The sequence below is a fragment of the Balaenoptera borealis genome, assembly GCF_965194805.1.
Source record: "Balaenoptera borealis genome assembly, chromosome: 7".
Classification (NCBI taxonomy): Eukaryota; Metazoa; Chordata; class Mammalia; order Artiodactyla; family Balaenopteridae; genus Balaenoptera; species Balaenoptera borealis.
This window is the reverse complement of record NC_138864.1, coordinates 68,019,718-68,043,016: the sequence shown is the minus strand read 5'-3', so window position 1 is coordinate 68,043,016 and position 23,299 is coordinate 68,019,718. Positions and strand designations below refer to the sequence as shown.

The window sequence follows — 23,299 nt, the reverse complement described above, 5'->3', positions numbered from 1 at the left end:
ACATGGGCAGTTTGTCCAAATTGGTTCATCTTAAATATACTTTCTGGTCAGCTATCTTTACTTTCCATTGATCATCAGGCCATTGGGAGAAATAAAAGGATTTTTGCAAAGTATTTGTCCTTCCAGGAGACTGCATTCTGGGTATGAAAATGTATCGCCCCAATACCCTTTCCTGAGAGCCTGCCAATCATCTTATCTTCCCTCACTCATCCTTGCCTGGAGCTCAAGTCCCAGGCTCCTTTTACCTATGGGATTGTTTCTTATCCACTTTAGATTGTGCCAACTTGCTTTCTTCAGCACATTGTTGGTGCTAAATAAATGGTGTCATTTGTAGTAATAATGGTGATGATAATGAATCTTAAAACACCTAACTAATCCCAGTGAACTCTCTGTGATGTTAAGGCTGTAGAACACACGGTTGACTAACAGTGATAATGACTGAAAACGAGGTGATAAATTACTATGCAGATTGCTGATGGCCTATAATTGTCTCAAAAGGAGGACATTTTAAAATAGCCCAATCCTATTTAAACAAATATATGTGTAGTGTTGTAGACATATAGGATTGCATCTGTACAATTTTTACAGTAACCTGCTCCATAAAATACAGGGACACCAAACGCGGACACTCTTAAGGTCAAAGGCCATGAGAGGTAAGAATTAGGGTTGTGTTTGTCCTTTCTTGAATGTTGCATTGTTCCTGATCTGTAAGTATAACTTTAGAGACTCCACCAATATAAACACAAAACTACCTAGTTATGAGCCTGTGTTTACACAGTCCGGATTCAGGTTCATTTGCACTTGCTGTCAAAAATGTCCTAATTCTTCTTTTGAAAAGTGGTGATAATTCGTATTTTTATGCCATTCACTCTGCAGGTTAATTTAAATTTACAAATTTTATAAAACGCCTTGTGTGTGTGTGTGTGTGTGTGTGTGTGTGTATGTATGTATTTTTACCATGTTGCCATACTTTTTTTCTTTTGAGTAGCATTGTTCTTTTCTAAGGAACTGATTGTGTGGTAGACCGTCGGATCATTGCAGGGAGCACAGATGAAAAGCCTGTTATTCCAAAGGATTAAATTACAATTCTTAGTGAACCATTGCCAGGCTATGTTTTCAAACCCAGAGAGGACTGGAAATAGGAAATGTTATGCCTTGAAAAGGGGTGGGTACCGTTGAGTGGTTGAGAAAGAATAACCATCCTAGTGTTATTAAATTCTCTTCAAGTAAAATCATGAAGCAAATAAAAGATGATAAAAATCTGTAAAACATCCAAATGATCAGGAATAATAACTGAGTTTGTAAGCAGTAATGATATCATGGGATGGATTTTTATTGAATTATAAAGATGGACAAGGAAAATAATCTAATAGATGTAGCATATGCACATGAATATACAAAAACGATTAAGATCCAAACCTCACTTCAAAGCTCAAGAAATATGGGGGCAGAGGACCTAATATTTGCAAATCACTGATAGCTTGCATATGAGCTCTCTTGGGAAGGATTATAAAATGTAGTGGGGAAACAAAATGAAAGCGAGTCTCTACCAAGGTTACTTGGAGCAGGATAAGTGAGCCTTCCCCAAAAGTCTGACCTGCTAAAACCAAGAGGAGAAATCAGTTGTCTTTTGAGACTCCAAACACTAGGGAAGTATCATATAACCTGGGAGGGAATGGGATAAATAAATTTGGGAAAGCAAACACCATAGAGAAAAGATGTTTTGAAATTCAATTCCGAAATATGCTAATGGATTTGGAGGGAGATAAAGGATTTGGGTGGCCAATGGCATAGAGACCCTGAAGGAGAAAAGAAACTGACAATTTAGACAATGGGGACTCTACAGGATGCCACTGTGGTTTCTGCTAGTTTATCACTATACAAATCAGGAACAAACTCCACATGAAATGCTGTAAAAAAAAAAAAAAAAAAGAAAAGAAAAAAGTTCAAAAATATGCACTGACGGTTTCCCATATTTTGGGCACATATCAAGTATGATGGCAGGTGTTTGGGATAAAAAGGTGGGTGAGATACAATCTGCTCATTAAGAGTTCACTGTATATTGGAGAAAAGAGAGACACATAAACAGATAATCCCAGTAAAAGAAAATGGAGCAAATGCTACAAGCATATGTAGTACAAAGGAAGCTGAAGAGGTACAATTTGCTTGGCGGGGAGAAATCAAGAAATGCTTTGGAAAGGGGATAATGTTTGGATTGGAACTTGAAGGATGAATAAGAGTTCTCCAGGCACAAAGAAAACAGATGCAAAGAATAAGGTGCATACAGTGTAACGAGTTCAGGGCGTGTGAGGTTGGAGAATGGTGCAGTCAGACTGTGAAGGGCCTTCTGTACCATGCTGAGAGGTCTGGCCTTAACCAGGTAAGAGACAGAGAGCATTACTAGCTTTGAAACAGGGGAATGACCAGATCTAATGTGTGTCTCAGAATGGAAGCTCTGGCTGTGAGGGGTAAGGTAAGGCTCAAGTCTTGTGGTCATTGCAACAGAAGAGCAGGGAGATGAGAGAATGGATTCCATAGAATCTTTGGAGATGACATGAATAGACTTCCATGAGCTATTAAATGTTAGGGGTGAGGAAAATGGAAAGTTGAAGGGGCCCCGCCCCAGCTCCTAAAATGGTGATGCTATTAACTGAGATAGAGAATACTGGAAAAGGAATACACCATTTACGCCTGTAGCAGGGCGACATGTGGCGGCAGGGGAGGTTAACAAATCTTTTGTTAAAATCCTCCTTATATAGCCTAGGCATCTCCAACTCCGAAAGGATCAGCCAGAAGAGTGTCCTCGCTCTGCCTCACCCGACTATGTCCTTGAGGAGACTCAAGGGGTCAGAACACATTTCATTGGAATTTTACTTAATTTTTAACTACTACAAAACTATATATATATATTTTAAAAAGGCATATTCAAGGGTGTCACATACAAAATGTTACTACAGTAGAGGCCAACAACATGCTTACTGGCCTCGCCAGGTTAACTCTCTTGGTACAGCCCTCAGAACAAATGAAGCTCCCCCTTGTTACTTAGCAATGGAATGGTATCCTTAGATCACAAGGCAACTTGTTTAAAAACTCTATTTTTTACCATTTCCAACAGTTTATCATTGTAATCAAGAAAAATCTTGATAATATGCAAGAAGTAAGAAATCACAGAAATAAATTGGTTGCTGAAGCTCACGTAAGATAACTGTCATTAATCCCCTAATTTTAATTTTTGGCATTCATCAAAACAGGCTTGTTTTTTCATTGAATTTGAATAAATATGATAAATCTGAACTAATACAATGTTTACTAAAAATATTCTTCCTATCTGTTTTATATATTTGTGATTCTTCATAAGATTCCTTCTGAAAAGAGGGTTCTACTCCTAAAAAAAGTCTCTTAAAAAACTGAATGTAAAGTGTTATACTCCTTCTTTTTCTACTGACTTTTGTTTCTGAGATTGTTAAGCAAGTCTTCAATTTATTGGACTCATTTAAGATTCTAAAACCATCTTTTCTCTCTTCTCACACACATCCGTATTTTTCTCCCTGCTCCCCACTTCTCCCTCTGAGCTTGGTGTTTGTGTAAGACAATAACAGGAACAATCTGATTTGGCAGGATAATAATCAACCAAAATGTGTCTCTTCTGTTTTTCATTTTGCTTGATTACAACATCAAAATGCTAGAATGGGTGAACTATTTTGAAGTCTGGGATTTGAAAACACCTGTTTAGTGATGTGGATGTGTGAATTTTCCTATTGAACAATAATAGCAGCTTACTCTGTCACTTTCACACTTTGATTACAAAAACAGTGGTCTGGACATATCCTGGCAAAATATATTCGGAGGTTATGGTAGCAGTTGAAATTCTCATGGAAGAATAAAAATGTACATTAGGACAATTTACACTTATTTTATTTGTTATACAATCTTATATAAGCAACGATCAACTCCTCTGTCCTAAGTAACTTTTTAATGTGTTATGTGAACTTCATCAGCAGCTTCTTGATTGGGTCTCAAGCACTAATTAGGCCCCTCACAAGTACACTGGATGCTTAGACATCTTGCCTCCATCATGAAGAGTAAGTAGGATCATAATGACTAATCACATTAGCATGATTTAAAAATACAGAGCGTGAATAGCTTTTTCCCCCAAGATTTGTAGTAAAAACATACGCACAATAAGACTGCAATAATTCATTACACCATTGGCTTGTTTATATTATAACATATTTATGTGCCCAGAAGAATGAAACCATAAAACCACCATTAACAAGCAGAGGAAAGAGATTGTTTTTTTAACTGAATTCAGGATGAACATATAAAAAAAAATATTTCAAAGAAGGGAAACTGCTATCTTGTTATGTCCTCTAAGACATGACAAAACCCAGTCTCACTCAAGATCTTTTTAGTAACCTATATTTTGTACTTCCCACTAAGAACCACTTTCTGCCCATAAAGCCAAACAGTGAGTTCCAGGTGAAGTCACTGCAAATCACAGAAGCATGTCACTAAGGGAAAATTCCTTCCCATGAATTTTCATGGGAAAATTCCCATGTTTCCCATGAAAGCAAAAACCCTTACCTTCGGGGAAGATATCCCATTTACAAAGAGTATATTGCCACCCAAATGGATGTAAATTCACTGACTCCCTCTCAGGACTTGGGGTGTCTGCTTTAGGGCTGAATTGGTCTGCTAAATATTAGCTAGGTACTGAGCAACGTGCCTTAGATGCAACTATGAAAAATGACAAACGGTTCTTGCCTTCTACAAGCTTACCATCTAGTGAGGAAAGCACTACATACTAATTATAGTAACAAGAGTTCTGTCCTGGAGGGTGTAATGACAGTGTTGATACCTGGAAGGTAAGCAGGAGTTCAGGGGAAAGGACATAATGATGCAAAGTATTCCAGGCAAAGTATTCCATTACAAGGAATGCTTAAGGAACTGAGAATAGTTTGTGATCAAATGATTATTGAATATTTGTTGAGTGCATACAGCTAAACTATAGATTACAAGGGAGAAAGTGGTGAAAAACAAAGCTAAAAGGGATTCAGGGGGCCAGATTTATCAACTTAAACATTCAGGGGCCAGGGGCCTATCAGTGCAAAAGATAGACATGGTATCTGCCCTCAGGGAGCTAATAGTTTAGTAGGAGAAAAAGATTTTTAAAAATCAACACTAATGTCAAATTGTGAGCAATACAATGAAGAAAACAAATGGGTGTGAGGAGAGAGTAACAGGAAGAATCTACTTAAGATGGGCTCAGAGGAGACATCTCTGAGGTGAGATTTGAAGGATGAAAAAGGGTCAGATCATGAAGGGCCTGGTGAACCTTTTTAGTGAGTTGTGGGTTTTGTGGTTTTTTTTGAATTTTGTTTTTTTTAATACAGCAGGTTCTTATTAGTTATCTATTTTATACCTATTAAGTGTATATATGTCAATCCCAGCCTCCCAATTCATCCGACCACCCCCTCCCACTTTCCCCCCTGTGTGTCCATACATTTGTTCTCTACCTCTGTGTCTATTTTTGCCTTGCAAACTGGTTCATCTGTACCATTTTTCTAGGTTCCACATATATGCGTTAATTTACGATCTTTGCTTTTCTCTTTCTGACATACCTCACTCTGTATGACAGTCTCTAGGTCCATCCACGTCTCTACAAATGACCCAGTTTCATTCCTTTTTATGGCTGAGTAATATCCATTGTATATATGTACCACATCTTCTTTATCTGTTAGTCTGTCGATGGGCATTTAGGTTGCTTCCATGACCTGGCTATTGTAAATAGTGCTGCAATGAACATTGGGGTGCATGTGTCTTTTTGAATTATGGTTTTCTCTGGGTATATGCCCAGTAGTGGGATTGCTGGGCCATATGGTAATTCTATTTTTCATTTTTTAAGGAACCTCCATACTGTTCTCCATAGTGGCTGTACCAATTTACATTCCCACCAACAGTGCAGGAGGGTTCTTTTTTCTCCACACCGTCTCCGGCATTTGTTGTTTGTAGATTTTCTGATGATGCCCTTTCTGACTGGTGTGATGAAGTGATAGCTCATTGTAGTTTTGATTTGCATTTCTCTAATAACTAGTGATGTTGAACAGCTTTTCACGTGCCTCTTGGCCATCTGCATGTCTTCTTTGGAGAGATGTCTATTTAGGTCTGGGAGTTGGGGTTTTATCTTGATGGTTATCCATGTTTAAAGGTTTTAAGTAGAGGAGAGATGCAATCACCTTGTATTTTAGACAAATCATTCTGGCTGCTGTGCAGAGTCTGGAGATGAACAAGGCAGAAGGAAGAGGTAGGGAGATCAGCTGGATGGCTTTTCCAGTGAACCGGGTGAGAAAGAATTTCCTAGTGCCAGAATATTTTAGTAACAGTGCTATTAGGTAGAGGTAATATTAAAATATTTAACAATCAGTTTGGCATGAGCATTAACTCATCAGGATGGATGGTAGCTTCAGCACTGAGCAGGGTCTGCAGACGTCTCTCTGCTGGGCCAGGCTGGATAGACAGGTGGAACCCAGAGGTGAGGCCAACACAACTGGGGCTTAGACTAGCAGCTCTTTGCAACCAGTATGGAAGTATTTCAATATTTCAGCAACAGACACAACTGTAGTAGTCTGGGAATTTGGTATAGAGAGCCAGGGAAAGATTCAGGAGATGGGTAGGAAAGAGAAGGCTTACATTTGGGTAACGTGTGAGGTGAGCCAAAGGGAGGGGTTAGTGATTAGCCTCTGGGTTCTGCTTGGGCAACCAGGTAAACTCATTTATTTATTCAGCACTTTATGTTTAAGACACCTGAGAGATTTGAAATGTCAAGAGGGCCGTTGGATATGTGAGGCAGGAACGCGGGAAAGTCTGGGCTGCAGAAATAAATGTGGGAGTTTTCAGTACATCATTTGAAGCTAAAGAGTGGATGAGGTCCCCAAAGGAGAGACAATAGAACCCAGGATGCAGGCCTGAGCAACTCTGCCATTTAGAGTTTGTCAAGAGGAAAAGGAGCCTTTGATGGCAGAAAGAGTGGCTGCTATTGTCAAGGAAAACGAATCCTGTGAGGTTTCGGAAGCTAAGAGCGGAGAGTGTTTCCAGGAGGAGGGAGTGGCCGGCTGTGTTCTAAGCTGTGGAGAGAGTGAGTAAGAAAGAGAGGACTGGAGACTCTCAGGGATTTAGCAGCACAGAGATTGTTGGTGACCTTGATAAGAGCAATTTCAGTGGGCGGTGAGCACAGAGGTCAGACTGTCTAGCACTGGAGGTGAATGAGAGGTAAGGAGGTAGAGATGGTGTGTACAAGACAACTTCTTGCAGTGATGTGGGACTTGGATTTTTTTTTTTTTTTTAAAGGGAAGAGGCTTAAGCAAGTTTAATTGCTAGTAGGAGAAGCAGTAAGGTATTTTAATAGATTCCAGGGGTCAGCAAACTAGGGCTACTGCCTGTTTTTATAAATAAAATTGTATTGGAACCCAGCCACTCCCATTCATTTATGTATTATCTATGACTGTTTTTATGCTGTAACAGCTTACTTACTTTAGTAGTTGTGAAAGACACCCTATGACACAAAACCAAAAATATCTACTCTCTGACCCCCTTACAGAAAAAGTTTGTTAGCCCCTGGGTTAAACTAAAGTATTACATGCCCTTTTAATTTCCACAGAAATGCAAATAAATGCATACCATATATAAATGCATACATAATGACATACACTAACAATTTCCCAAGTCAAAAGTGCTACGGAAATTCTCCTTCATTAGTTTACCAATTTATCAATTAAAAAAAAAAGACAAAAAGACGTAGCTACTGCTCTTCTGTGCATACTACATATCTGTTGTTCACAATATAAAGTAAATACATTTTATTCACTACAGCACACCTAGTACCTGGCGCTGAGCCTGACATGTGATAGGTGCCCAATAAACACTGGTTGAAGCAAAGAAGAGAAGGAACCAGGTGCTGTACCAGGGAATTGCCTGGGGCAAGGGGTAGGGGAGCTTTTTAGATTTGGGTAAATAGCAGAGGATTCCCTGTGTAAATGAACTTAGAACCATCCCAGTGAGGTTTGTGGGGGCTGGAATAGATCACATTCCTCTAGAATTAATCTGGAAAGTGAGGGGGAAATGGCTTGGGGGGATCTGGCTAAAGCTGAAGAGTATCCTTGATGTGAAAACAAAATCACAAAGTGGCAGTTTGTAGTTTGGCAGCAGGAAAGGGCAGTCTGCACAGTTCTTTATTTGTTGTGATGAAACAGAAAGTAGAGATGAGCTGAATTTACGTACAGTTCAAGCCAACTTATTCCTCAGGAGCATGTGTTGCTCTGTTAAAAAGTAGGTTAAAGTAACAAGTCAAAAAATGAAAATTTCCAAAAACATTTTGTTTAACTGAAAACAAGCATATGTAAGTTGACCAATCTTTTGACATAGGAGCAAGGCTTTTGAGCACAGGGCATCACTCTTGAATAAAGAACATCCATAACATTAACTGAGATTTAAAGTATGGGTGTCTTTAAAGGAGAATGAAAACTTATAGATAAAGGGGAAGCGATCTGAGTGCAGAATTCTTCTAGAGTTTTTCCCACAATCTTTTGCAGCTATATCGCAGCTATATCGCTCACACTTTATGAAGCTTTTGACTTGTTCACTAGAAACAACTCTTTTCTTTGTCTTCATATTTCATCTATTTATGTAATATTTAATGATATCACATCATTAAAATAACAAAATGCAAGTGTCATAAACAGATGTAGGAAACAACTGCTTCACAGGGAGGATACAATTCATATCAGAAGGTAACCTACTAACCTTGTTCTGTGGTGGGAACGCTGGGGTACAAAGGGAATAGGCGGTGATTCTGGTGACTCCAGGAAAGGGAGGCAAGTTAAGAGTGTTTCTCAGGACTTCCCTGGTGGCGCAGTTGTTAAGAATCTGCCTACCCAAGACGGGAATAAAGACACAGACCTACTAGAGAATGGACTTGAGGATATGGGGAGGGGGAGGGGTGAGATGTGACAGAGTGAGAGAGTGTCATGGACATATATACACTACCAAATGTAAAATAGATAGCTAGTGGGAAGCAGCCACGCATAGCACAGGGAGATCAGCTCGGTGCTTTGTGATCACCTAGAGGGGTGGGATAGGGAGGGTGGGATGGAGGGAGATGCAAGAGGGAAGAGATATGGGAACATATGTATATGTATAACTGATTCACTTTATTATAAAGCAGAAACTAACACACTATTGTAGAGCAATTATACTTCAATAAAGATGTTTAAAAAAAAAAAAAAAAAAGAATCCACCTACCAATGCAGGGGACACGGGTTTGAGCCCTAGTCTGGGAAGATCCCACATGCCGCAGAGCAACTAAGACCATGTGCCACAACTACTGAGCCCACGTGCCACAACTACTGAAGCCCGCATGGCTAAAGCCTGGGCTCCACAACAAGAGAAGCCACCACAATGAGAAGCCCATGCACCACAACGAAGAGTAGCCCCCGCTCTCCACAGCTAGAGAAAGCTCACGCGTAGCAACGAAGACCCCACACAGCCAAAAATAAATAATAAATAAATAAATTTATTTTTTAAAAAAAAGACTGTTTCTCTGTGAGTGTGGTACAAGCATGTTACAGGGCCCCAGCTGGTGCTCCTTGAGTCACTGACAAGCTGCCAGCATGGCTGGGTCCCCTGAATATTGACTTGGGGCAGCTGTCCCAAGTCATCACACTCTAGGGACTGTGCAGTATTGTGCCCTGGAAAGCATGCATTAAACACTTGCTTTAGCTTCTTCTGGAATGTAGTATGTGGAATAATAGATGACTCCTCTTAACAATGCAACTACCAGAGAATTACAACTGATGAGAGACCAGCCTTATATATCCTATAGCAGATTTAGCTTTGCAAGGCACATTTAACGTTCTCAAACTGCTGAATCTAGAGAGAGACAGTAAAATCTCTGTAAGCATATTCTGGCAGCAAGTCACCTGGTAACTAACAAAGAACACCCAAAATAGCAGGCAAAGATGACTGAACAATATAAAAGTCGAGAATCAAAGCAGTGGTTAATATATCACCATGAACTGAGACTGGGGAGCCCACGTTTTGCAGCAAAGGCCCAGCCAGCTTTCTAATTTATTTTATGCTAAAATTGGGTTGATAAAAAATGACCCTAGTCTCTGCTGTCAATACTTTGGAAAAATTTTCCAATAGTTTGGAAATGAGGGAAATAAGATTTCCCTGTGAGAGTTAACTGTAAAACCAAGAATGTCATTGATTACATATAGATATGCAGTCTCTCAAGAGATCGAGTATTTCCAATATGAAACCTTTTCATATTGTTCTATATCAAGGTCTTAAGTAATGGTAGAACTTGAAGGGGCCTAATAGGTTCAAATGTTAGGACTCAGAAAGGTTACATGATATGTTCAAGGTCCTAAGGTCAATTATGAGTTAATCCAGCCTATGACCTAGGTCTCCCAGGTCCTAGTCTAATGTTTTTCTCATTGTAACACCCACCTCCTAGTTGGAATTTTCTGATTAGCTGGGGTCACTGTATCCTTAGAGATATGGTTACTATAGCTGAGGAACAAATTACCCTACAAATCAATGAGGTAAAACAACTGTTTATAATGCTTATTGGGTCTGTGGGTCACAATTCAGACAGGGGCTGTGGAGATGACTTGGGGCTAAGATCCCCTGAAGACTCACTCACTCACACGTCTGCTGACTGATGGTGGCTATTGCTGGGACCTCAACACCTACAAGTAGCCTCTCTGTGTAGCCTGAGCTTCCTCACAACATGGTGACTGGCTTCCAAGAGTGGGCATCACAAGACAGTCAGGCAGAGGCTCTATTGCCATTTATGGCCCAGCTGGGAAGTCATGCAACATGACATCCACCCCATCCTCTTTTTGTTGGGGCAGTCATAAAGTTCTACTCCAGTTCAAGGGGTAGGGAATAGACTTCACCTCTTGACGGGAAGTGGCAAGGTCCTGGAACAGCGTGTGGGGTCAGAAATATTGCTGTGGCCTCTTATGGAAATTACAATCTGCTACAACTAGAATTAAATGCCTTCTTTACAAGAAAAAATTAGAGGGAGAAAAGAGGCAGCAGAAGAACAACTAACCAGTCACACCTGAAGTCTGAGTATGCCTGCTCCCATTTCTCTCCCTCTGGGGAACTTTGCAATCTGTGCTTACTGCAAATTGAATGGGAATAAAGCATGTTAACTCAACATGATTGAAGCTTTTATTTCATTTAACTGTCTAGTTTGGTGTGTTGGAAAGTATGTTTCCAGTTTTTATGCTAGGGATAAGATGTATCCTTCACAATGAGGAAAAGGGGAAAAACTATTTTAATTGAAGAACTTATTTTTTAAAATAGATCATGTACTAGACTATAAAGAAAACATCAACAAATCTCCTAAAGCACAAAGTGCACAGACATTCTCTGACCACAGAACAATAAAACTATAAATTAGGAACATTTAAACAAAAATTTCCCACCCACTTGGAAATTCAAAAATACCCTTCTGTATATCTCTTGGGCATAAAAGGGGAAATATGATTGCAATCATAGAATATTTAGAAAATAAAAATAATGAAAACACTACAAATCAAAACTCATGGGATACGGCTAAAGCTATATTTTAAGAGGCACATAAATCAGTAAGGAATGAATAATGACAATGCCAGCAGCAGCAGCAATGGCTAACACTTTCTATTCTAGGAGCTTTATATGTATCGACTCATTTAATCCTCACAGCAACCTACAGGTAGATGCTATTATTTTCATTCTCATTTTACAGAGGAACAAATTGCGACACAGAAGGGATGAGTGATTTGAGCGAGATCATGCAACTAGCCCCTGTCATTCCAGGCACTGGGGTTACACAGTGACCTAGAAGGCAAAGTCTACGCTCTCTTACAGCTGTGAGCTCCTCATTACTGCTGGGCAGGTGTGGGAGTGCCAGCTTCTCACGAGGCCTTCACGGATGCCTTCCTGGATGGGAGGGGCAGAAGTGCCTTGTTACTGCCGGGTGGTGGCAAAAGCCCTGAAGCTCCCCTAGGCCTTCTCTGGCAGTACCCCATCTGGGATGGGGAGAGAGGCCTTGTTACTGCCAGTGGGGGTGGAAGTCCAGGCTCCCCTTGTGGTCTCCACTGGTACTGTGGAGAGGGGAGGGAGGAGAGTGTGTATCATTCATGCCTGGTGGGGATGAAAATCCCAGCTCCCTATGTATCCTTCTCTGCCGCCACCTTGGCAGGTGTGTTGGGGTGCCTTGGTACAGCCTAGCGGAAGGCTGAAGTCTAGTCTCCCCTCTAGGACTTGGCTGGCATGGGTGGGAGTGGGGCCACAGTTTTGTTTTTTTTTTTTTCCTGTGGTTTTTGGCTGGAGTAGAACTGCTTAGATAATTCTAAAAGTTTTCTATTTCACTAGGCTGACCTATTCCTGGTTCTCTGGCTCAGCAGAGCAGGCTTTGGTTGAAGGTTTTGTTTTTTTTTGTCTGTGCCTGTTGGCATTTGCAGGTTGCTAGCTTCTTCAGCTCCAAGTCTGGGATATATGAGGTAAACAAACAAACAAGGTAGGAACTAACCATGTGTCACTCCTCAGGTCTCAAAGTCCCTAGCTGATCTGCCTTCCTCTCTCTACCTTTCAGTCTTCTTCTGTTTTAGTTTCACTTAGCTGGAGGAATATGGGACAGTACATCAACTTCATCTTCCCAGAAGAAGTTGTCTCTTATGTTAAGAAAAAAAAATCTGACAGGATGTGTTCATTCTCAGAGCAGGAGGAGAGTCAGAATGACAGAGAACCACTGATAGTGAGGGGTGGAGGGGAGAGAAAGAGGGTGGGATCCTGTGCACAAGTGGACAGGATGGCCCTAGATGTGAGCATGGAGAGTTCATCTGAAGTCACAGGAGGAAAAGATGAGAATCTATTAAACATGCAGGGAGTTTGGTGGTGAGTGGATGAGGATGTCTCAATGGAATAAGGGAAGCCATCAACTGAGAAAGGGGGCTGGGGTCAGGGAAGGCTGGGGATTTGCAGAGAGAAGCTGCTTTGAAAGGTGGTGGAGAGAACTGACTAAAGAAATACAGAAGGATTTCTCTACATCCTGAAGCCACATAAATTTAGAAGGAAACCAGTTAGCCTAGTTGCTTGTTTTCCTCCAGAACTAGGTACAGAGTAGGCAGATAAATGTGGGTTTAATCAATAACTGTGCCAGATCAGATGAGAGAAGGCAGAAAAAAAAAAAAAAAAGACATGGAGGGTGTGTATAAAGGAGTGATTATGATGATGAAACACAAAGTCAGTACCATAGCATGGCACAACTACAGAAGGCACTATTTTTATTGTATTTTGCAACACAGAGACCCAGCATAGACTCTAATATGGAAGAGGAAGAACCTGAGTAAATGGCCAGTGAATATTTGGGGGTGATTGAATTGGGAGTCCTAATAGGGCTGGAGAATTGTTAAGGTGGGACTGGTAAATCAGAGGCACCCAAAGATAGGAGATGACGGCCATAGAGAAGATATTTGAAATTGAGATTTAGGAGGTGAAATAGATATTGGAAATGAAAGATCTAGGATATGAGAAGGTGTAGCTGAAGTGAGGTGGGGGGTGCTTAGCAAACTACATGCCCTTAACAAACTTCCCATTGAGAAGAACTAAAAACAATGAATAAAATATAGAAATATATATATTTTTGAATGCATCAGTGACCTGCTAATAAAGTAAGGCCAAAATGAATTCAAAGCAAGGCCCAAGTGAGATGACCCAGGCACTGCTAATGGCCTTTGCACTGAGGACTTTTGACAAATCAGGGGATCTTGAGATCCAGTGTTCACAGCCTTGTGAAATATGGATGATAGTTGACAAAGCCTAGGTCCAGCCCAAAGAGGGCAGCATAAAAGACAATCCTGCATAAAGCTCGAAAGGGTATACTAGAAATAAAATTGCCCCCATTGCAGACAACAAGGACATTTGCTTATGCTAAAATTTGGCTCTGGTAAAGGAGAAGAAAAATCTTTGCTGAAAGTTTCTAAGTACAAGCTAGCCGTCATGTGTGAGTTTTGTTGCCAGAGTTGCACTACCTGGGTGGTCTGGAAAACCTTCAAGCTGAGAATTTAGTTTAAAGTGGCCCTCCTTCAGTAGTACCCATGAGCATCTGGCAGAAACACATGCAAATCCTTTTTAAATGAACTCCCTTCTATCTAGGCTTCAAATAATTCCCATAGAAATATGAATTCACAATTAAAAAAGAAAAGCATCATGAGCGAGACCCAACAAAATAACAAGCAACTCACATCACCCACAAAAAGTCAATCAGGTGTTGGAAATATCAGATAGTATAAAATTTATATACAATTTATAATGATTAGAGAGCAGAAACTAGGGAGTCATCTGCAGGAGATAAGATTTTTACATAGAAAATACAAAAGTATCTATACATAAAAATAGAATTAAGATTTTTTTTAGTAAAATTGATACTTATAAGGTCAATATTTTAAAAATGCGTTTCTATATAACAGCAACAAAAAATTAGAACGTGTAATAAAAAGACAGATGCCATTTACAGTAGTATCAAAAATATTAATTACCTAGGAAGAGATTTAACAAAATATGAGTAAGACCTGTATACAGAAAATCATAAAATGACTGAGAGAAATCAAAGGAAATTTAAATAAATGGAAAGAGATACTATGTATATGGGTAGGAAGATTCAATATTATAAAGTTGTCATTGCTTTTCAAATTGATCCACAGATTTATTTTATTACACTTAAAATCCCAACAAAGTATTTATTTTGACTGGTGGGCATTGAGGAATGGATAGTGGAACTTGGCAAGTTGATTCTCAAGTGTATCAGAACGGACACTGAAAATCAGTTGAGAAAGTATGAGCTTTAAATAACTGATGCTGAGACAACCGGTTATTCATATAGAAAAAAATGTATCTGAACCCCTACCTCACACCACATGCCAAAAATCAATTCTAGGTGTCTAAAAGACTCAAAATTAGGTAGAGTTTTTAAACTTTTTGAAAGTAATAAAAGAAAATGCCCTTTTCAATTAAAGGATGAGAAGAATCTCTGAAGCGAGACAGAAAAGCACAGAGAGTAAAGTAAATTACAATTAAAGTCAACTACATTAAAATTAAGAACTTCTGTTCCTCAAGATATACCATAACAGAAGTGAAAAGATGAGCCACACACTGGGAGAGGGTATTTGCTATACCCATATGACAAAGGGTTAGTATCCAGACCATATAAAAACTATAAGCCATTCAGAAAACTACAACCTAATTTATTTTAAATGGGAAAAAGATTTGAATGGGCATATCACTGAAGAGAGAACACAAATGGTAAAATAACATATGAAAATATGTTCAACATCATTTGTAATCAGGGAAATGCAAATTAAAACCACAGTGGCATATTATTTCAATCTCATCAGCTTGACAAAAATTTTTAAATGTGGAATACCAAGAATTAGAGATGTGGAACCACTGAATTCTTATACAGTGTTCATGGGAGAGTAAATTTATTTCAACCATTTTGGAAGATAATTTGCATTATCTATTAGGTTGAAGGTATGCATGCCTTTTGACTCAGCAATTCTACTCTCTGATGTTTGGCCTAGAGAAACTCTTGTACACATGTAGTGGGAGATAGGTACAAGATGTTCATAGTAGCATATTTGTAAGAGCAAAAACTAGAAATAACCAAGATATTCACCAACAGTAGAGTGGAGTAAAATTCTGGCATATTCATATAATTGAATACTATACAGAAATAAACATGAATAAACTGTAGTTATTTGCAACAACATGGATGCATCTCAGGAACATGTTATTAAGTGGAAAAAGTATGTCCCAGAAAGACCCATATGGTAAATTCCAATTATATGAAGTTCAAAAGCATGCAAAAATCATATATACATACATATATACGTATATGTGCATACACACACACACACACACACACATATATATATATATAGAATGATTAGGAAGGATGGGATTGGAGAGGGACACATAGGGGCTTAAATGTTCTATGTCTTAAATGGGACAGTAGATGCACAAGTGATCATGTCATTGTTACTTTTTTTATCCTTAAACATTTATTTTATAAATATTCTTTTGTATATATCCGATACTTAATAAAATGCCAAGGCTCTTTGGAATCGAGGAGGTAAAAAGAGCTTTATCACAGAATGATTTCATGCTGGAAAGTTAGAAACAACAACAAAGGTCCCCAGTAAAGGTCTCGTTAAATAAATTAAGGTACATCTGTACAACAGAATAGCATCCAGCAATGAAGTGCATACACTGACATGAGATGTTCCTTGTATAGTAGATGAAAGAAGTTACAGAACAGTATGATATCTCATTTACATAAGAAATATAAAAATACACATACATAAGAATATAAAAAGCGTTTAGTGAGTACACCAAAAAGTTAACTGTATTGTAATCTGGGTGTTGACTATTAGAATTATATTTAGGGTTTTTTTTCTTGATTTCTTCTCATTTTTTCTACCAGAAACATATATTACTATTATACCAAAAAAAGTCAGAGAAAGAGTAGCAAAGAATATCTAAGAAACATCAGAAAGAAGAATGTAAATATAAAATATTTGGAAACGACCTTCACAAAATATATTAACATATTATTTGAAGAAAATGGCTACACTTTTATTAGAGTTAAAAATGAGATTTGAAGATAAATGGATTTATCTATCTATCTATCAAGTTTCTGGCTAAAAGGCAATATAATAAAGATTTAACTTCTTCCCAATTTAATTTACAGGATTAAAATAATCCCAAACAAAATCACAATGAAGTTTTTTTGTTGTTGTGTTTTTTTTTAAGGGCAAATCATTCATGTATTGTTTAAAGATTGCAAGACAACATCTGAATTTCTGTAGCACAATGTAAATGTTTTACTTTTTTGATAAAGCAGAGTATAATAGAAAAAACAATTAGTTTCCAGTAATATCTATATCTCTATTCAGAATTAAGTCTTCCACAGACATGTTACCTGGAAACAAAAGCCTGTTACAATAAGCAAAGCTTCAACCAGAGCGGCTACTTTTCGGGCCTGGGAAAGGTTCATCCCTATAGGAGGACGATGTGCTATGTAAAATGGCTGCAAGGTCACAGCCCTGAGGGCGTTGGAAGTCTATTATCCTATTCCACATTAAGTAGTTTGGTGAACTTCAAACGTCCTTTCATCTGCAACCAAGCTGGCAACCTTTAACTGATTATTTCAAGCAGGTAAAAAATAAATTAAAAGAAATCCCTACACTGATGTTCCTTGATTTACACTGTTAAATCGTTCATTAACATGTAATTCTGGCTAAGAATTACATTTGAGACTCCTTGCTCAGATTTTGGTTAACAGTACAACTCTTTCAGAAATTCAAGTTCTTATTAATCAATAATTTGTCAGCTAGGATACATTCAGGCATCAGCTGCAACTACAGAATAGGTGCACTGCCTCAGCGCTTTGGAAAGACAGAATCTAGAACACTACTAGCAGACAAAATATCTGTTACTAGACAGCATATGTGCAGTACAGCAAGACAAAAACATATATTCATATGTTGGCTTGTTTAAGCCTCAAGCCCTCAATCCTTTGTTGAAACAATAATTTCATTCCTATGGTTTTCAATACCAAAAACTCAACCTCCAGGAGGGCCAAAGGCTAATTTATACTCCAAACCAAGTAGCAGTGCAGTTCGCTACTACTGAGGCTGAATCCATAAAGACTTCAAGACCACGTCCAGAAGACAAGTTATTATATATAACACCCTAGAAGGTCTGAAACATAATAATCATATACAATAGCTGGTCCTCCAGAGCTTTTTACCTATAACATGTTTTTTGATGAAAGTTATTTAATGTACTGGAGATAACTGTGACTTAGTGATCAAATATTTGAATACTTGTACTTACCTGGGATTTCATTTCTGCTGAAAGAAAAAGGAAGAACAGGACTCAAAAAAAAAAAAAAAAACTTTAGAAGTGAAAGTAAAAATCTTATCACACACTATCACTTTTGGAAGCAGCATAAAGGGGCAGTCCACGGTAAAACACTGGTGAAATAGGTCAAAACTCTAGGCCAAAAATCCATTATTATTATCATCAGTGACAGTACCACAACTGTGCCCTTCATAATTAATAATCACTCCTGGGCTTCCCTGGTGGCGCAGTGTTTGAGAATCTGCCTGCCAATGCAGGGGACACGGGTTCGAGCCCTGGTCTGGGAAGATCCCACATGCCGCGGAGCAACTAGGCCCGTGAGCCACAACTACTGAGCCTGCGTGTCTGGAGCCTGTGCTCCGCAACAAGAGAGGCCGCGACAGTGAGAGGCCCGCGCACCGCGATGAAGAGTGGCCCCCACTTGCCGCAACTAGAGAAAGCCCTCGCACAGCAACGAAGACCCAACACAGCCATAAATAAATAAATAAATAAAATTTAAAAAAAAAAAATCACTCCTAAGAATCTTCATTTGGCACCAGATGATGTGTTTAAGAGAAACACTCTGGGAGGTTTTGAATCAGACTTGGTTTTTTGTTAGCCAAGTTACAGGAAAATTTTTAAAGTGGGGGGAAGGGAAGAAGGAAACGGACCAGAAAAAGAATTTAAGCCATAAACCAACAAAGCACTGATAGTTCCAAACATGTCAGACACTAAAATGACTGATATAGGCTCAAGTGGTTTATAAAACCTATAAAAAGACTACACCAGCAAAGTCCCCATTTATCTGTAGAGTTCAGAAACTAAAACAAGGAATAGTTTAGCTTAAAACCTTATCTCAAGAGAATCATATACACTTCACATGAATAAAAATACCTGAAACCAAACATTTTTAATAGCTCCAATACCCAAAATATAAAGAAAAAAATTAATTCAGAAGACTGGGCAATCTCTATCTCCCCTCCACACTAACCACCCATCCCATGGAAGACCAAGGGAGATCAGACCTTCCAGACTTATGCAACACCTGGCCGCTGCAAAATTCTATGGAGACTCCTTGTGGAACAGCAGTTTCCCATCTCTTGTGTCTCTCCCTGTCTTGATCATGCAGGAAGCAAGTCTGGCTGTGCTATTTGTTATCATTGTCTGTCACCCATCTGCAACTTGATATTGCACAGGTAAGTACAAAGTAACGTATCTAGTTCCCTTTCCCCCAGAAGGTTGAGGCTCAGGTACAGGGTAATTCTCCTGTGCATACAGTCATTATTTAGGCCGACTCAGTGACTTCAACAGGCTTAATCATGTGATCAGGCTTGTTGCCAGCTGCATAATGCTCCCACATCTGTAGATAGAGCCGCTCTAGTTCCATTGTGTATTGTTTGGTGTTGAACAGAGGGCTAGATATTCTCTGCTTCCAGACTTTGCCACGAATTCTCTTCAGGTATTCTAGATCAGTTCCCAGTTTTACAGCTATGTCTTCATATTCTTGTCTATTTTTAGCAATAAGCTCAAGACAGCCTAAACAAGTGAGATGGGAAGCTGCAACTCGGGAAGCAAGAGTCTCTCCTGGCATAGTCACCATGGGTGTCCCCGACCAAAGGACATCCATCCCTGTGGTGTGTCCATTACAGAGTGGAGTGTCCAAGCAGACATCAGCCAGCTGGCCTCTCCGAACATGTTCCTCTTTAGGAGCAACAGGTGAAAAAATGATACGGTTCTGGGGAAGGCCCATATTTTGTGCGTACTGTTGAATATAGGTTCTCCTACTGCTGGAAAACGCAACAGCCACAGTACACTATTGGGAACACGCTTCAGAATATTTGCCCACATCTGCAAAGTAGATGGGTCAATTTTATATAACTGATTAAAGTTACAGTACACAATGGCATCTTCCAGTAACCCGTACTGAGAACGTGTGGTTACAATAATGGTACGGGGAACCTCCTCTCCAGTGGCAGCCTTATTGTTGATCTGGGTAGTTGCCAGTCCATTGCTAATACTGAATCCATTAATTGTTATCTGAATTTGTCCTCTGTTAATCATTTCAATAACTGCTTCTGCAATCGTATTCATAGGAATGACAGGCATATTAAGAGCTTTATTACTGCTGTCTGCGTCGTCTCCTCCATCAGGACATTTCATCTTGACAATTTTCACATCTGGTAGACTATCAAGAAATGCTTTGAGGTCGATGCCATTCAGCACAATTCGATTGTCATAAATGTGCCCATTGGACTTAAAATCGATGACTGCTTTTTTCTTCAGGTGAGGGAACATATTAGCATGATCACCAATAAAGAAAGTATGGGGCATATAAGCCAGTTTCTCAGAATACTGCTCAGCAACTTCAGCAGGTGAAGTTTCCTGATCAGTGATGATATAATCCATGAAAAGGGCGCCACTAGTCCCAGGGTACCCCAGCCACATTGCCTGAATAGGAGCTGGCCTGAAAGCAAAGAGTTCATTTCGAGCACCCCTGGTATAACCATTCATATTTACAAGGATGTGTATACCATCTTGATGGATGCAATCAGCTGCTTTTCCATCGCATGGAATCTGAGAAAGATCAATGAAATGATTGGCTTCTGCCATCACCTTCACTCGGAAGTTTGTGCCATCATCTGGGCTCAGGGCATAACAGAATACCTCAAATTTATCAGGATTGTGCATGCCTGGAATAGACTGCATAAGATGAGAAGTAGGATGGTTCCCAAAGTCAGAACTCACGTATCCTACATGCAGTCGACCATCACTGAGCTTCAAGTCTTTTGGATGTTCATACGGTGGTTTATGAAGGACATTGATGTTATCCAGGCAGAGGTTCCCATGCCTCTCGGCAATAGCCTTCCTGAAGCCGTGAGGAAGAGGATATAACATGCTGTGATGAGGTTGCACAGAAGGCAACCTATTCTTCTCTAACTGGTCAGCCACAACGCTGACCAACTTCTTCATGCGCTCATCATAGTCTGTCCAATCACAGACAATCTGCAGGCAATGAGCCAGATTACAATAAGCGTCAGGAAAATCAGGTTTAAGCTTCAGAGCAGTGCGAGAAGAAGCAATTGCTTCTGGAATATTCCCTGAATCCTTGTGAATGGAAGCCAGATTGCTGTGGGCATCCACAAATGCAGGGTTAATCTGAATGGCACGAGTATAACACTGCAAGGCTCCCTGAACATCCTGCATCTCCTTTAGAGTGTTTCCCATATTACAGTAGGCCTCAGCAAAGGTAGGACTGATTCGAATAGCCTCCTTATAATGCATCAGAGCTTCCTGCAGTTTTCCCTGCTGCTGCAATACACTTGCTAAATTTGAATGGGCAGCAGCGAACTCTGGGAAGACTTCTAATGCTTTACGATACAAGCGAACTGCCTCTTCAATGTTTCCCTGTTCTCGCTTGGTATTGGCTAGGTTATTCAGAGAGTCTGCATGGGTGGGACACAGCCAGAGAGCTGTATTATAACAATCTTCTGCTTCGGCAACACTGCCCTTCTCTTTGAGAGCGTTGGCTAGGTTGCAGTAAGCGTCCGGGAAGTGTGGTTGCAATTCAATAGCTCGCCTGTAGGTGTCTATTGCCAGATATATCAGGCCTTGCTCATAGTATACACAAGCCAGGTTGCCATGTACCACTGCATGATTTGGACTCAAGCTTAGGGCAGGAAGGTAAGCTGCCACAGCTCGGTCAAAAATCCGTGCCTCTTTGAAGACATTTCCTAAATTGATATAAGCATCCAGAAAATTGGGGTCAAGGGTGACAGCCTTTTCAAAGTGATGAATTGCAAGCCAAATCTCCCCTTGTGCATTGAAAACACAGCCAAGATTATTCCAAGCTACTGCAAAGTTCGGTTGCGTCTCAATTGCTTTCAAATAACATGCCTTGGCTTCTTCCAAGCGACCCAGGGCTTTGAGCAGGTTCCCCAGGTCACTGCAAACACAGTACAGATCAGGATTGTACTGAAGAGCAGAGGCATAAGCTTGTACTGCCCCTTCCATGTCGCCTGCTGCTACCAAAGCGGCTGCCAGGTTAATATAACCATCAATGAAATCTGGTTTGAGACGCAATGCATGCCGGTAATGCTCAATTGCTTCCTGCAACTGCCCGCTTTCCTTGTACACATTCCCCATATTCGAATAGGCTTCTGCCAGAAGAGGGTTCTGTTTAATTGCCAGAGTACTAAAGTGGGCAGATCCATCCAGCCTTCGACACTGGAAGTGTATAGATGGAAGTAATAAAAGTACACCAGTATTGTCTGGCTCTTGTCTCCAGAGCTGCATGCAGTGTCTCTCAGCTGCCTCAAAATCTCCTGCCTGATATTCTCGACGTGTCAACTCTGCTAACCCTTGGAAGGAAAGCATACGTTTCGTTGGTTCTGTGCTGTCGGCCACATTGCCCACGGAAGACGCCATCTAGAGCTTCTGGAGGGAGTGCAAAAAGAGGGTAACTGAGCCCTGCTGCCGCCACTACTGGCAAGAATGTTTCTAGAGGTAGCAAATACAAGGGCAGCAGCCGTACCACTGCTTTGGCAGGCTTAAGCGGTGGCAACAGTTACATACACTGAACCTTAGGAACTCTGGTTGGCCATCTATCTCTCACGGTCTTGAAAAAATCACAATGAGGTTTTTTTTAATTGATAAAATGGTTCTAAAGTTTATCTGGAGATGCAAGAGGGAAGAGATGTGGGGACATATGTATATGTATAACTGATTCACTTTGTTATAAAGCAGAAACTAACACACCATAGTAAAGCAATTATACTCCAAAAAAGATGTTAAAAAAATATAAAGTTTATCTGGAAGAATAAATGGGGCTACTGATAATAGAATTCTGAAAATTAAAATTAAGAGGTTAGACTTGTTCTAATGGATAAATTTTAAAATGAATGATAAAGCGACAACCATTGAACCACTATGATATAGTCAAATAGAAAGCTCTTAAACATCTAGTAGAAAGTGCTCAAACATCTCTTTATATTTTTAGAAACAGTGAATGTTGGAGGAAATAATGGTAATAGAGAAAGTATAAAATAAATAATGTTGGAATAATGGTTAAGGAAGGGTAGTTAATTTTTTACCTTAAAATACGTTCTAAAACAAATTTGACTGTATTTACCTAAAATAAATTATAGATAAGTTAATGTAAAAAAATTTAAATCATTATTCAGAGGGAGCACAGAAAATATGTAACAGATTCACGATGGTATAAGTCACTAAATTCAATGACTTTGCAGGACCAACTGATAATCTTGACTACCAACACTCTTTTTCTTCCCTTTGCTTCCTTTGACTTCTATGACACACACTGCCCTGATTTTTCACCTCACTTTGG

The 23,299-nt window shown here is 39.6% G+C and overlaps 1 long non-coding RNA gene and 1 pseudogene across 2 annotated transcripts in view; both read right to left on the bottom strand.

The window, feature by feature from the left end:
* The window catches only part of LOC309631791, a 186,672-nt gene that overhangs the window by 136,374 nt on the left and 26,999 nt on the right, over positions 1–23,299 (bottom strand). The gene's annotated exons all lie outside the window — the stretch shown is intronic.
* Positions 16,911–22,389, bottom strand: LOC309631616 (UDP-N-acetylglucosamine--peptide N-acetylglucosaminyltransferase 110 kDa subunit pseudogene; annotated as a pseudogene). Its single transcript has one exon. The product of its transcript is annotated as a UDP-N-acetylglucosamine--peptide N-acetylglucosaminyltransferase 110 kDa subunit pseudogene (transcript).